The 15724-nt window shown below is 46.2% G+C and overlaps 1 protein-coding gene across 2 annotated transcripts in view; it reads right to left on the bottom strand.

The window, feature by feature from the left end:
- ADGRF5 (adhesion G protein-coupled receptor F5) overlaps positions 1–13735 on the bottom strand; it is a 104950-nt gene extending 91215 nt beyond the window's left edge. For both annotated transcript variants that reach the window (XM_060021698.1, XM_060021697.1), the window contains exon 1: positions 13541–13735. The gene's annotated coding sequence lies outside the window, so the exon portion shown is untranslated. The remainder of the gene's footprint in view (positions 1–13540) is intronic.
- Between the last annotated feature and the right edge of the window lie 1989 nt (positions 13736–15724).

Here is a 15724-nt window from a genome sequence, read left to right as displayed (position 1 = left end):
ACTGAGAAGTCTTAAAGCATATATTTAGCCCTTTTCTTCCTTTTGAAACAGAGATAGTTAATAGAATTGATCCTACTTTGGATGAAAGAGTTGCTTCCAGACATTCAGTATGGCATTTGCATTTCAATACTCCACAAAGAGGAGTTTAAGATACCAGACTGGTAATAAAACCCTCAGAGGAACTCAGATTTTTATGATTTGTAGTTATTTCTGTTCCAGGGAGCCTTGCTTTGATTCACCACGCACTTGTACTAAAGACTGTTAATTTGGTCACATGAATATTTTCTTCTAAATCAGCAATCCCACTACTGGGCATATACCCAGAGAAAAACATAATTCAAAAAGACACATGCGGGCTTCCCTGGTGGCGCAGGGGTTAAGAGTCTGCCTGCCGATGCAGGGGACACGGGTTCGTGCCCCAGTCCAGGAAGATCTCACATGCCGCAGAGCGGCTGGGCCCGTGAGCCATGGCCACTGAGCCTGCGCGTCCGGAGCCTGTGCTCCGCAACGGGAGAGGCCACAACAGTGAGAGGCCCGTGTACTGAAAAAAAAAAAAAAAAAACAGATACACCCCAATGTTAAGTGCAGCACTATTTACAATAGCCAGGTCATGGAAGCAACCTAAATGCCCATCGACAGACAAATGGAGGTTGTACATATATACAATGGAATATTACTCAGTCATAAAAAAGAACGAAATTGGGTCATTTGTTGAGACGTAAAAGGATCTAGAGACTGTCATACAGAGTGAAGTAAGTCAGAAAGAGAAAAATAAGTATCATATATTAATGCATATATGTGGAACCTAGAAAAATGGTACAGATGAACCGGTTTGCAGGGCAGAAGTTGAGACACAGATATAGAGAACAAATGTAGACACCAAGGGGGAAGGCAATGGGGCAGTGGTGATGGTGGTGTGATGAATTGGGAGATTGGGATTGACATGTACACACTGATGTGCATAAAATTGATGACTAATAAGAACCTGCTGTATAAAAAAATAAATTAAATTAAATTCAAAAATTAAAAAAAATTAACCACCACAAGAACTTTAAGGATTACTTTTCCTCACTTATTTATAAATAAAATCTAATAACTTAATTAAGATTATTGCTAACTTAAGGAAGTAACTATCCAGGGAATCAATAAAAATTTTTGAGTGTAGTGATTTTATTGTTTGTTTATTTTGTTTACTGTAATGCAAGTGCTGTCCCTGCCTCAAGAACGTACCTAATGGCTGGGTCACTGGTGGCCAGGTGCAGCACATGCACAGTGGCTTGCTGTTCCAAGACATCAAGTTCAGATCACTAAATATTTCATATTTTAAGAGCAGCAGGCATTACTAGTATTCATTTATACAGTACACTTTTGGTCTCTCGCTATAGATAGATAGATGATAGGTAATAGATGCATGTATATATATATATGTATATACACACACACACACACACACACAGAAAAAACAAAAAACAACATAAAGAAACTTGATCAAAAGCTGCAGCGCTAAAGCCTGCAAAGGGACAAACCCTCCACCTGAGTGTTTGCCCTGGGTAGCAAGTGACTTCCTGCTTTGCAAACAAACGTTTCAAAGGGCTGATGTTTAAAATTCCAAAGAACCCTACATGTCACCATTTTTTGACCATTTACAGAGCAAAATGAACCAGAATCTCAGGAATATTGGGGTTCGATTTTCTTAAGCTACAGAAATATTTAAAAGTTAAAGGAGGGGCTTCCCTGGTGGCGCAGGGGTTGGGAGTTCGCCTGCCGATGCAGGGAACACGGGTTCGTGCCCCGGTCGGGGAAGATCCCACATGCCGCGGAGCGGCTGGGCCCGTGAGCCATGGCTGCTGAGCCTGCGCGTCCGGAGCCTGTGCTCCTCAATGGAAGAGGCCACAACAGTGAGAGGCCCGCAAAAAAAGTTAAAGGAGCATTACAGCAAAGAAGATATGAGATTTCAATCACTCTTCCTCCCAGGAATTTTCAGATTTTAGTGCAGCTTAAGAATCACCCAAATACTATGGCCTAAGTTCCTGGCTTCCTGGCTTTACACTCTGAGATTCTGCTCTGTAAAGTGCCAAAGACCAGCAGCCTTAGCACCACCTGGGAACTTGCTAGAAATGCAAACTCTTTATTTTTCTTAGGCTGCACCGCTCGGCTTGTGAGATTTTAATTGCTTGACCAGGGAGTGAACCCGGGCCCTTGGCAGTGAAATCATGGAGTCCTAACCACTGGACCACCAGGGAATTCCCTAGAAATGCAAATTCTTGAGCCCACTCCAGACCTCCAGAATCTAAAACTCTAGCGGTAGGATCCAGTCAGCCGTGTTTAAACAAATTCTCAGAGGTGATTCTGATGCACACAAAAGCTTACTAATCAGTGAGATATAGCACGATTATTTTTACCATGGTGGTTCTCACTTTGCAAAAGTACTGATGCCTCGTCTCCAGGTCCAGGCCAGTAGAATCAGAAGCTCTGCCTACATTTAGAGAAACACTGGCAGATAGATAGCTGCTGGATTAGTTTGTGGAAAGTCTCTCCTCTCTCTAAAATGACATACAACTATCTTCAGCTAAAACCCTGAATAATTATAGCTTCTGCCTACACACCCATCTTCACTTCTCTCCATCACTTTCTTCTCTTCCTACCCTCCCCTCTCTGTAGCCCCTCAGTGCCCTGCAAGCACTGTGTCCTCCAGCCTCTGCCTAGGACTGCCACCTTGCCCCATATTCATTGGTCTAATACCCATTGTCTTTCAAGGCCCCAGTCAAGGTCATTCCAGGCAAGAATCTGCTCTGACTCCGTCTAGTTGTGTGTACATCTCTGCCCGTCACTTCCCTCCATCAAGGCATTTCCTGAACTACATTAGAAAGGCTTATTTGTGAGCTCCTGCTCTATCCTATGATTCTCCTAGAGCCCGCCTTCACGGCCAAGGCGAGGCCTTGTTTGTCTACTGCTGTGTGCTTAGCATCTAACGCAGGCCGGTGCTCCATCACTGTTTGTTAGGAATGACTCCCCAGGTGGCACATTATTAGAGGTGCTATAAAATGTTAAGAGCATGGGCTTTAGCACCAGACTACTTGGGTTCACGTCCTAGCTCTACCATTTACTAGCTATGTAAGTTTGGACAAATTACTTCATCTCTGTTCCTCCGTGGTTGGTGTTGGTGAAACTTTTGTTGTTATTTTTTTATTGAAGTATAGTTGATTTATAATGTGTTCATTTCTGCTGTACAGCAAAGTGATTCAGTTATACATTTATATATACATTCTTTTTTTCTATTCTTTTCCATTATGGTTTATTATAGGTTATTGAATATAGTCCTCTGTGCTATACAGTGGGAGCTTGTTGTTTATTTGTTGTTATTTTTAATTGCTCTCTCTTGCTGAGAAACTACTCTGGCCCAGGGTCTGTGCTGAGTGCCTTTCAAAAAAATTGTGTGTGCATGATGTCATTTAATTTTCACAACAATCTGGGAACTGGTTAGCTCTTCCCACTCAAGGGAGGGAGGCTTGGAGAGGTTACTCAACTTGCCAAGTCCCGTTTAAAAACCAGCGTAGATTGGAGGTCACATGGAAGAATTTGAGGCAGAATCCAAACTCCAAACCCAGCTCTTGCCTCTCTACTATCTCGTGCTCTGAGACGAGCTGCCAAGATTTAAATACACAGAGTTAAACACGCGATGGTGCGAAGGATGGTACAAAGCGGTATAGGATTCTCTTCCAAACTTGTGGCCCAGAGAAGGGCTACAAATTCAGCAGGAAGGGTGTCGCGGCAAAGACGAGCCCAGAGGGCAAACTCATTAACCTACCCAGTGGGATGCACCGAGGGTCAGGAGGCCGACTGTAGACACTTTTCTAAACAGAAGCTGGCAGGCATTTCCTAAATATCGTTACTGATGGGTAATACAACGTCCTTCCCACCCCCAGCCTCACTTCCCCTTACAGGCTTGATTTAATAGATCCAGGTAGAGCGTGGCAATTTGCATCATGACCAGTGCCCCAGTCCATTCACCTCTTGGTGATCTCTAGACCACACTCGGACAAACGATGCTTTGTATCTCTCATATAGCCATTTTCTGTTGTTTTGTGCTAATATTTTATAAGCATTATTACAAAAACCTAACATAGAGATTTTAAAGGGATGACCTTTTTCAACATAAATAGCGATTCTCCTATTTTCTCCTCATAGCCCCAGGGAGGATGCAGAATACTGTCACCGCCCAGGGTTGGGTGAGCCTCTCTGCCCTGCCTTCTGAGACCCATCCCTGCCCTACGTGCTCCCGGGAGACAGGACCTTGGGTGGATTCAGCCCTGACTCTGTGATCAGGCTGATTCTCCTGGGGTCCCCCTGGTTCTCCTTCAAACAACTCGGCAAATCAATCTCTGTGGCTTCAACGGACCTGCAGGTGCAGCTGTGGAAAGTTTACATAATGCCAGCTGCACGGTGAAGTGGCAAAACCTTGACAAAATATTAGCTCTGTTCCACCTGGCAACCCCACTTCAGGTGCACGAAAATATGGTGTCATTCATGACACATTCAGACATTTTCCCTGAGGGGAAATTAAAATTTAACATGAAATCAGGTTGTCGTTCCTTTCGGCTTCTAAACAGAGATTGAACACTCAGATAGGAAGTGCTCGGAACTGTGATTTTGATTTTAAGGAAAAGTGAAATATTGTTAGTAGTCTAAATGTGAGTTTAGACTTTGAGTTTTAACTTTAAAGATTATATTTAAATATATTTTTTATATTTTTAATTTAATTATGTATTTAAATAAAAATTTACTAGTACTTTTACCCTCAAACAGTAAAGATGTTATTTAAGCTCAGGGATAAGTTCACCAAAATGTCTGTTTGTTAAATGACACTTTGATGTTCCCAACTCTTTATCAAACATTTATCGAAAACCCAAGGTGCCAGGTGTTGTGCTGGGGGCTAGGAATAAAAAGATCAATAAGATGGCGTCTCTATGTCCTAGGAAAGAAGTGCATGGGAACAATTACTGAGAATACAAATACAAAAAACACTACAACGAAGGAATGTGAGGGCTCCGAGAAGAGAGGTCAGATCTGCACGTGGATGGAGAGACTTGTAAAAAGGAAGTAATCTGGTGGCATTTAAAATAAGCTTTGAATAAGAACCTGCTGTATAAAAAAGTAAAATAAAATAATAGGCTTTGGATGATCAATAGATTACTTAACAGACAAGGGAGAAAAGAGGACTCTGGACAGAGAGGTGAATTGCAGCTGGGTGGTGATGTAGATGGAGAAGGGAAGGTGGTCCAGATCACGGCCATCAGGAAGTGGAGGGAACAGCAGAGGGAAAGGAACCTGCAAAGAAAACTGAGTAGTAGTTGGGAAGCCAGGAGGCAGGACAAGAGCAGAGAAGGTGGTGGTCCATGAGGTCACATGCTGTAGACAATGAAGTGAGAGTCCTGACAAGACTAAGGTGCCGAGGTGCAGCTAAGGTGCCCCAGGGGGTCGGGCAGATGAGGAGATAGAGCAGAATGGTTTCCTGGGTGAATGGCTGATGATGACACGAGGATGTCATCAACAGTTCTTTCATGCACTTCCTGATGGGGAGGAAAGGAAGATGGAAGAGTAGCTGCATGGTCGGCAAAGGTGGTTTTGCCATGAGGTCTGAAGCAGATTTAAATGACAGTGGAAAGAGCCAATCAGAGGGGAGTGTAGTGATGGGGAGGGTGGGAGGGGGTGAGAGCCAGCTTTGAATGCAGGGAAGGGCCGTCTCTTCCCTTGAGGCAGGAAAGGAGGAGGAAGAGATGGGTGTGGGAGGAGATACTTTCGTGGAGTTGGTGGTGAGAAGCGATTTCCTCTGAGATGGCGAAGCTGTCTCCCGAGAGTGAGGTGTGTGTGCACGTGCGTACGTGTGTGTGTCCCCCATGCGTGGGTGGGGAAATGTATCTGGGAATCATTAGCGTCTCCAGCAGCACGAGGGCTCAGGTGCCGCTTCTGATATTTCTGGACTTAGATCACACTGTTCCCTGGCTGCTTTGTGCTCTCCCGTACAACGCATGAGTGTGTCTGGATTTAGGTATAAAAATTCAGATGTGCTTACGCTTTCTTGCCGGCAGAACTTCTACTTTCCCTGGGTTCCTGGTGGAGCTCAGTAGCATGTGCTCCATAAAGAACTTGGTTCATGAAAGATCTTTCCACTCATCGTGCCCCTACTTTAGCCTGACTCCAAAGGGGAAGAGCAACTATCATTCTAGAGGGATCCCGCCCTGGGGACAGGGAACTGAAATTGCGCCAGCATTTTTAGTACAAAAGTCTATTATGGTAAATAAAGCAGAAATTTTACCTGGTCTGAACAATGACTGGGTGTATGCTGTGATATTGAATGAGAGCTTTAAAAAAAAAAAAAAAAGTAAGTTTTATGCTTTATTGCCTATCTCCTCCACCAACACACACACACACACACACACACACACACACACACACACACACAGCCTGTTCTGCATATGCACTTGTGGGTGCCCACACACAACCCAAGTCTGAAATCTTTCTGCACCTTCAAAGGCTGGCAGCAGGATTTGTCTGCAATGTGGCAGGCAGGGAGAAAGGGTTAATAAGGATCTGGAGCAATGCTTCCACTTGTCCTTTGAGGAGTAACAAAGAGAGGAAGCACAGCCTTTGTGGAAGGAAATTCCCAGGCCCCACGTGACCTGCCCTGTGAACCCCTGAGGGGTGTCTGATAATAAACACTTGCAAACAAAACAATCCATAAAGGTGTTTTTTTACTAACATTTGCACATTTTTCACCAAAGGGCTAGAACAGCTTTTCCTGCATCTGCAGACCCCAGAGGGGGCCTGGTCATCCACCTGCTGGCAAAGCCCAACCATCTTGTCCAGGCTCAGGGCTGGCGTTTCTATGTGCAGGTCCCCTGGCCCCTGGGGCCTCTGATTGTGCAGGGGCCCCATCCTCACAGCAGGCTGCTGGGATGCAGATGGTAGACCCCGCACAGGGTGGGTATGGACCACTGTGTGCAGACCTGAGACCCACCTTTCCTCCTCCGTGGTAACCCCCAGAGGGCAAGCCTGAGCATTGCAACCTTGACTCTGTGCAGTGACCTTCCCAGGAGTGGGGAGCTTGACAAAGGCATGAAACCTCTCCTAATAAAGTGTGTCCATTAAGTAACAAATTAGGCTTCCTCCTCTGCAAGGAGGAAGAAAAAACAAACCTAACCGAAACCAAAACAAAAACAAAATAGCAAACCCCCCAAACAACAACAAAACCCCCTGGAGACTTGATGGTAAATATTCCTACAAAAATTTCTTGGAAGGAGCTCAAAGCATATTAAGACCAAAACGCAAAACTTTGAGCAAAAGTCTAGTTTGGGTCAGTTTATTTGTAATTTTGCACCTTATTTCTCCCAAAACTAATAGGATGTGAGGTTTATTGCATCCATTTTGTAGATAAATAAATCAAGGATCAGAAACCAGTCTAGGATAATAGGAAAGATCTAGGTGACTCAGGTGTCTTTTCTCCTCTGTGTGTGTGTGTTGGCGCTGTGTGTACATGCATCTATGCTTTTTAAAAACTATAATATGCTTTAAAACCCCTTTATTAATTGCAATCTAACCCAGGATCTTAGCATGACAACCCCGTTTCTGGGCTAGACCTGAATCCACCTCACGACAAGGGTGAGGGTTGAGTAGATCCCCAACTACAAACAGAAAGCTGAAACTTTATTTCCGAAATGCCATTGCTGATCTCTGGGATATTTTTAGATGAGATAATCATACACGTCTACTCATTTGCATGTGCCCAGAACTGCCGGACGACCTGCATGGTGACCCCAGCACTGAGGACCATGTAGACCGAAGGAACGATAAGTTCCAGATTTCATGGGGGCAGGGTTACCCGGAGCTTTGCACTCAAGCCCCCCGCTGCCCTTTGTACTGTGACAATGCCCGGAAGCACAGGCTTGTTAGAGGAAATTCCCAGGGCCTTAGTTTGGACATCAGACCGCTGCTTTGCCATGCGGGGCCGGCATCTAAAAATAAACACGCGGGTCTGCACGGGTTTCTGTGATTTTGTCCTGCACAGCTGATTATATTTCAAGGGATTTTTAAAAATTTCGTTTTCAATAAAGTGAGCCTGGGTAAACCTGGAGAATAAAATAGATTGTAGTTTTGTTTCAATTTGACAAAATGCAGCGTTTGCGGACATCCACTTCTACTGAAAGAACCACAGCTTCTTTTCCCTGAGATTTCAAAACAAAGATGGAAGAAATGAAAAGCACGTGGAGATGCTGCCCAAGCAACTGCAGAAAAGATGTGAGGGTCCGAAACTGCAAGACCAGAAAGTTCTTATGAGTCCTGGAAGGATGACGTATTAGCAAAGCCTCCGAGGGGACCTGGAGCAGTGAGTGATGTGTGCAGGCCCCTCTCCCCATAAGCTAAATTATCCCTTTTGTAAAAGCCTCCAGGTCCTTATCTGGCAGAGAGGCTGTTATCATTTAGCAGAAAAGGAAAGGTGGGTGGAAAACAATGGCTGATGAACTAGACTCAGAGCAGGCAGCCAGCGGCAGCCAGCTCTCCTCTCCCCCCAAAAGTCAAATTCCACATTCACAGTCCCCGTAATTTAGAGGATGGTAGAACCATTTATTTTGCACTTTTTTTTTTTTTTTGGCGGTACGCGGGCCTCTCACTGTTGTGGCCTCTCCCGTTGCGGAGCACAGGCTCCAGACGCGCAGGCTCAGCGGCCATGGCTCACGGGCCCAGCCGCTCTGCGGCATGTGGGATCTTCCCGGACCAGGGCACAAACCCGTGTCCCCTGCATCGGCAGGCGGACTCTCAACCACTGCGCCACCAGGGAAGCCCTATTTTGCACTTCTGAAAGTTAGATTTCGAGATGGCAAAGAATACATAGACATATTGTCGTGTTTTCATTTTATACATAGAGCAAAAATCAGGGACAAAGCTTGGAGTCTTGCTGTTAACTTGCTTGATCCAGTTTGGGTGAAAATGTACCAAAATGTGGCAGTTTTCCATCAAATAGGAATGTGATTGCAGCACAAGAAGTAACCCACGATCTAGTTAAAGAGTAACCCAAGGGGCTTCCCTGGTGGCGCAGTGGTTGGGAGTCTGCCTGCCGGTGCAGGGGACGCGGGTTCGTGCCCCGGTCCGGGAGGATCCCGCGTGCCGCCGAGCGGCTGGGCCCGTGGGCCGTGGCCGCTGGGCCTGCGCGTCCGGAGCCTGTGCTCCGCAGCGGGAGGGGCCACAACGGTGAGAGGCCCGCGTACAGCAAAAAAAAAAAAAAGAGTAACCCAAGAAGAGCGGTTTGGAGTGAACTTTTCCCATCTCATTGTTCTCGTTTCTTTTTTGCTTTTTCCTGGAAATCCAACCTTTTGACTGTTGCTGCAAAGACCCTATTTAAAAAGCATCTCAGCTGTTGTGTAGGGCTAGCTAGTCAAAAGGCAGCCCCGATCACTCTGTAGTCTGATGGGGTTTTTTTGCAGACTTTTATTTTGTGGCTTGGGCTGGAACCCTGACATCACGAGACTCTTGGTAGCTTTGAGTGGGAAGGACCTCGAGGTCATCACCCAGGCTCCACCCAGTACAGGCTTCCCTTTGGGAACACCCTGGCCATGGTCTTCCAAGGTGCTGGAACACTGCCCAGGACAGGGTGTTCACCCTGCCACAAGGCAGCTCACCCAGTTTTAGACAATTCAAATGGTGGGTAAATCCTTCTGTACAATGAGCTAGGACCTGTTACCCTATAATTGCCACTGATCCATCCTCTGTTGACCCCTTTTCCCACCTTGAGCAATCTTTAAATATTTGAAGGCAACCTTCATGGGCTGCAAGACTTACTTCTTACTTCAAATGTCCTCTGGTTCTTTCAACTATTCTGCACATGCCAATTTTCTCATTTTCACCATCTTGGTCAACATCCTTTTTTCAGATCTGATGTATTTTTTGAGGCAACATACTAGGTACTTAAGCTAATTAATCTTCTCTACAACCTTGCTTGGTAAATATTATCTGCATTTTCAGAAACAAATCTAAGACTTGATGAGGTACAACCACTTATTGAAGGAGATGGCAGATAGAGGACTCAGAAGTGGGTCTACCTCTTTCTAGCCCACTCCATGCCTCTGATGAAAAAACAAATGTTGGTCAGGTACAGGCAAGGTTGATCTCAGATACATCCCGAGATCTGCAGTAGGTCCTTAGAAACCTCCCATGCAGGTGAGCCTCTTTTTTTTTGTTGCTACAAGGTGTGCTTACTGATAGAGATTGATGTTAACTTGAGGAGTTAGGAAATGACCATCAGAAAACACCGCCTGCTGGGAGGCAACTATACACAAGGTGGGTGTGCAGGAAATTTGGAGGCAAAGAGATACACGAGGAACAGGAAGCAAGAAGGAACTCAGAAGGTTTGGAAGGCATTTCGTTTGGAAGCTGCACACATGATGAAGCAGGAAGAGAAGGCTCAGACAGGCAAAGGGTGAACCCTTGCGAGTACCTAAAGAGTTTGCTGCAGCCTCAGCCTGGTGGTTGTATCTGGAGAACAAATAGAAAGTATTTGTTTCCTCCCAGCTGTGCATGCACCGCACGGGGGTGCAAAGCTCGGGGACAAAGGATACTACGCCCGGCCCCCAACCTCTGATTGTAGATGAAATGAACACAAATTAGAAAGAACCCAAGTGGAATCAGAAAGGGAGTCCTTACAACCATGCCGCAGTGGGGGTCAGGGATCCCTTCTTCGCTCTATGTCTACAAGTTTCCAGATTTTTCCTGCACGACTTGGTGGAGCCACTTCCTTCCCTTCTCCTGACTGCTTTCCAAAAGCAGAGACTGCCTGAGGGTGACACTGCCTTTCTCCTCAGCTGCCCTACTTCAAACCAGCTCTCCACCCAACCATGAATACCAAGTGGATTCCTCTAAGCTGCAGGGCGCTGCTCCCTGGAAGCCACTGCCACATTGTGTTTGATGGAAGGTGCCAAAGGACAGCATTAATGTCACAGCCGAGCTCGTGGGCATAGTCATGAAATGTCTCCCTTAAGATCTCCTCTTTGCCAGTTTGACCCAGAGAACGGCAGAGCCCTGCCCTTCAGATCATCACGTAACGTGACAGAAGTGAGTGCAGAGGCTCCCTGGATATTATCTTCTCTGTACACTCATGAAGGCAGGGGCCTCTTTTCCTTCTAATTCTCCATCTTGGTCACCACTTGAGAAAATCCAGGTCCAGCAAATGCAATGGACGCACCCAGGGTCACCTGGCTAGGGAACTGCAGGTGCTGGGCTAAATCAAGGTGCAGAAACACAGCCCCGCTTCCTTTGTACGAAATCACTCTGCCTTCAAGCTCCTGCTGTCTTTACTAGGATGCGCCAGCTTTGGTTAAAGATGAGGCTTTCAGTTTTCCTTCAGACTTTCTAAGGAAAAGCAAGACAGAGGATGATCAAAGGCGCATCTTGTCTATGGGGAGCTGCATGGAGGCAGGGCTCGCATTTGTGTCGTTGGTCATCGCATTTGTAGCAGGGAGCACAGCAACTGGTATGGGGAAGGTGCTCAGTACCTATTTGCTGAAAGAGGAGTAAGTCTCTGACTTGGAGTGGCGGCGAATGAGGGGCACTGATAGAGAAACACCTTCTGGGAGAGACTATTCACAGCGACGTAAAGAAATAGGTTCGAAAAGGTATGGCATAGGGTAGGTACTCAAAATATTTGGTGAAAACAATGAATCCAGCCAAGTCTCATAAAGGAGAGTGTGGAAAAATATTATAGAGAGTGGCAATCTCCTTGGAAGACTTCAAACTACAGACCTCAATCTGGGGATGATTTGGGCCTCTTCAAACAATGTATCCATTCATTTGTCCATCCATTCATTCATTCATGAATTCAAAAACACTGAGCACAGGCTATGTACCTGGCATTGGTTCAAGTGCGAAGGATTCAGAAGTCAATCTCTAGTAACTCCTCAAGGATGAAAATAGTAAAGCTAGCAACGAGCATTTAAGGTACTAAGGGCTACGGCAGAAGCACTTCGCTAAGTTGCCATAAAATACCAGACTTGATGGGCATTTAGTTTAAGGTGGACTGGATGGGGGGAGGGGGCAGGAACAATCAGGCTGCAGCGGGTAGTTGGGTGGAGAAGATGAATGAAGTTATGGGGACAGAGAGAACAGCACACACAGACATAGGTAGGCGTTAGAGCTCTCTCATATTGGGGAAATGGAAGGTATTGGGTACAGCTGGAAAGTCAGAGGGTGAGAGGTAAGGCTGGCTGTATGATAAGGACCATACCTTGAAGGTCTTGTCTACCTTCCTTAAGTTGGGGCTTCACAAACTTTAATGCATGTGAATCACCCAGGGACCTGGTTAAAATGCAGATTCAGTAAATCTGGGGAGCAGATAGAGAACCTGCATCTCTAACAAGCTGCCCAATGATGCCTGATGCAGCTGGTCCCTGGACTACCCTTTAGGAAGCAAGGCTGTAAGCAATGGGATGCAATGGAAATATTTCACTGAAGAGAGTGACATTAAGAGAATTGCATTTTCCCAAGAACCCTGTAGCAGGGTATGGAGGACAGAATGGAGGGAGACTCTGCTGGGGTAAAATACAGAAGTGGCAAGAAATTTTGAGCATCTGAACTAAATAAAGTTAGGAAAGAACAGTCAATGTTCAAATAAACAGGTGCAGACTGGTATTCTATGAAGTCGCTGTAAAATATTTCTCCCAGAGGAAAGGTTGCTTGTGAGGACGAAGATGAAACAATGAAAGCATAAGAGGCAAAAAAAAAAAGTCAAAGAGGCACATAGTGTTATTTGAATAAGTCTAGACCCCCCTCTGGGTCTCAGTGGACACCTCATCTCCAGCCCCAGTAATGACTGAAAAAGCAACCAGCTAAGGGGCGCAGCATCCCTGCAGACAATTATCACAACAGAGCAAATAAAATCAGCTTTCTCAGCCATCACTTGAGAGACACTTGCATCTAGTTTCAGGAAGCTTCAGGAAAAACTGTTTCATAGCAAATTCTGGAAAATAACATGGCAGTCCACCTGATCTTGAACACAGTGCTTGTTCATTTCTTATAACTCATAGGTACCCGAAATTAGAAACACCTATTTATATTGCTGTCAGAAAATACCCTATCCACTCTAAGCCATCTTTAACTGAAAGGAAAAACTCAGAAAGGAGTAAAAAAAAAAAAAAAAAATCAAGGGAAGGGTCTACATTGTTGAAAAGGAAAGGCAGGTGGTAAACATTTTTCTCATATACTGAAGTCCCCAAAATGCAGCTTCTAATGGGATTTCCCTCCAAAGAAAAGAAGAATCAGCTTTGCATTCTAGGTACTATTCTGGGTGGCATTCTGTATCCAAAGATGTCCAGAAGCAAAACCCCCAAGGGTCATCTCCCCTCTCACTCTTTTTCCCCACATCCTGTAAATGAGTAAACCTCAACCAGACACAGAGGTTGAAAACATGCAGCCAACTGGAAAAGCCATATGGACACACACTTCAGAACAGCTTGGTTCACAGTACAAGGCAAAAGAAAAGAGTGCAGGAACCTACCTTTCTCGTCTGTGCTTTGCAGCCTCCTGAAGTTTAACCCTGTACTGGAGAGCTTCCCAAGAACCTCTTTGGGGAGGTGAAACTGAAGGGCCTCCCCTTCAATCACAGCCGCGGAGAGGGTGGGGTTGCCCAAGACCAGACTTCAGCTCGTTGGCTCACGGGGACCTCAGGGAGCAGAGGTGAACTGCCTTCTAGTCTCTGCTGCAGGAAGAAACTGGGTGACTCGGTGTGGCTGGAGGTGGGGGTTGGAGGCTGGGGGAAGGGAAGTAATCTGGGAACCGTATTAAATAAGAGATCCTCTCCACATGATTTCCTGTAGTAGGTGCCTGTTGCCTCTCTCCAGGCTCCCCAGAGGAAATAAGACATTTAAATGTGTCCTTTGGCCACTGGCAAGAAGAGAATAAACATGCTAAGAATCGTGGAAATGAGAATTAGCAGGGCAGCAGGCAGGGGGCTGATGGGCCAGCTAGCTTTACCTTGTACTAAGTGCTTTCTTCCTGAAGTTTCTCCAAGTGTTCAACTCTGCAAAAGTCAAGCATGTCCTCATCCTCTTCCACCGAGCTGAAGAATTTTCTGGCCACACTCCAGATGCAGTGCTGCAGAGCTGTTGGTCAGAGGCAGGCCAGAACCGGCCTGAGAAGGGTCTGCTTGCCAGCGGAGGCAAAGACTCTCTCAGCTCTGTCTCTGGAAACGCTGATGACAGTCTGTGTCTAATTCTGGAACACTTCCTCAAGTCCTCAGGCCATTTTACCCTAGGGTTTAAAGAATTCTCTGCAGGCAAACGTCTGTAGATTGCTAGAAGCAGGACTCCCCGCTACATAATTGATGGGGCTCAGTGCAGAATGAAAATGTGAGGTCACTCCTCCAGAAATTAAGGATTTCTAGATGACAGCAGATCCTTAAACCCAGTGCGGGCCCTTCTGAGCACAGGGCTGTTTGCAGCTTATGTAGGTGGTACATCTGTGAAGCCCATCCTGCCAACGTGTCACCGAACGCAAGTTGTGTGCCCGATGCACAGTGAGGCCAAACAAACCGAAACATCGGAGTTTGGAGAAGAGAAAGGTTTTTTTGCAGGGCCATGCGAGAAGAACGAGGGGCTTATGTTCCCAAAACCCCACATTGCCGAAGGGTTTCAGCAAAGCATTTTTAAAGGCCAGATGAGGCCGGGTGGTGGTGGGGTCCCAGGGTATGCGATCAGCTTGTGCACAATTCTCGGATGGGCTGGTGGCACGGGGTGAACATTATCAATCCTTAGGTGCCAGAAGGTCCTGGGGGCTCCATGCTCATGACCATCAAGTAGTTAATTTCTTCCATCTGGTGGTTATTTTTAGCATCTGAAAAACTCAGGAAATATGCATGAAATACGATTATCTGGGTACTTCAGAGAGGAGCTAAAGCAGAGGACATGGGGGAGGGGTCCACCCTGGGATGGCCCCATAGGACCCTGCTCGGTTCCAGTAGGAAGAAGGCTGGAACTGTGGCCGTGTTGGTTTTAACAAGCTGTGTTATCAAGAGGCCTGGACTATTGCCACCTTGTTCTGAGGGGTGACAGCCTTTGAAGAGCAATGTACTCAGAAGCTGGTACAAAGGGGGGGAAAAGCTGGGTTGTGGTTGTAAGTGGGCACAGGCCACAAACACATCCCTGGGTTAAAATCCCACCAGTGGTCTCCTCAGTGCTTTTGGGTCCAACCCTCACACCCATCCATTCTCTTCCCCGAAGTCAGAGCAACCTCTCAATTGCTGTCTTCATGAAATCATCACATGCTTAAACTCTTCCAGTAGCCTAAGGGTAAAGGCCAAATGCTTACGCATGGCTCACAGCCCCTTCAGGACCAGAACTGGCTATCCTCTTGCACCTGACCTCAAAGCCCACCTCCCCCTCTCTCTCTTCACCCCCCTTTTCCTTCTCTCCATCTCCACCTCTATCCTCTCCTGGAAATTGCTCTCTGAAGGATGCCCTCTACGAACCCCTAATCCTTTGAATCTCACGTCTTCTAGAAAGTCCTTTTCTGATTCCTGGGCCCCTTCTGTGTTCTTCCGTAGCCAACCATGCTTATCTCTCCCGGAACACACATAACTGGAAGTGGTGAAGGTCTGTTACTTGTCCATGCCTCCTGCTGGGCTATAAATTCCATAAAGTCATGGACGGCGTCTAGTTCAGCATTACACCCCTAGACCTAGGAC

Source organism: Delphinus delphis, chromosome 10, assembly GCF_949987515.2.
Source record: "Delphinus delphis chromosome 10, mDelDel1.2, whole genome shotgun sequence".
Classification (NCBI taxonomy): domain Eukaryota; kingdom Metazoa; phylum Chordata; class Mammalia; order Artiodactyla; family Delphinidae; genus Delphinus; species Delphinus delphis.
This window is presented reverse-complemented; position numbering and strand designations above follow the sequence as displayed.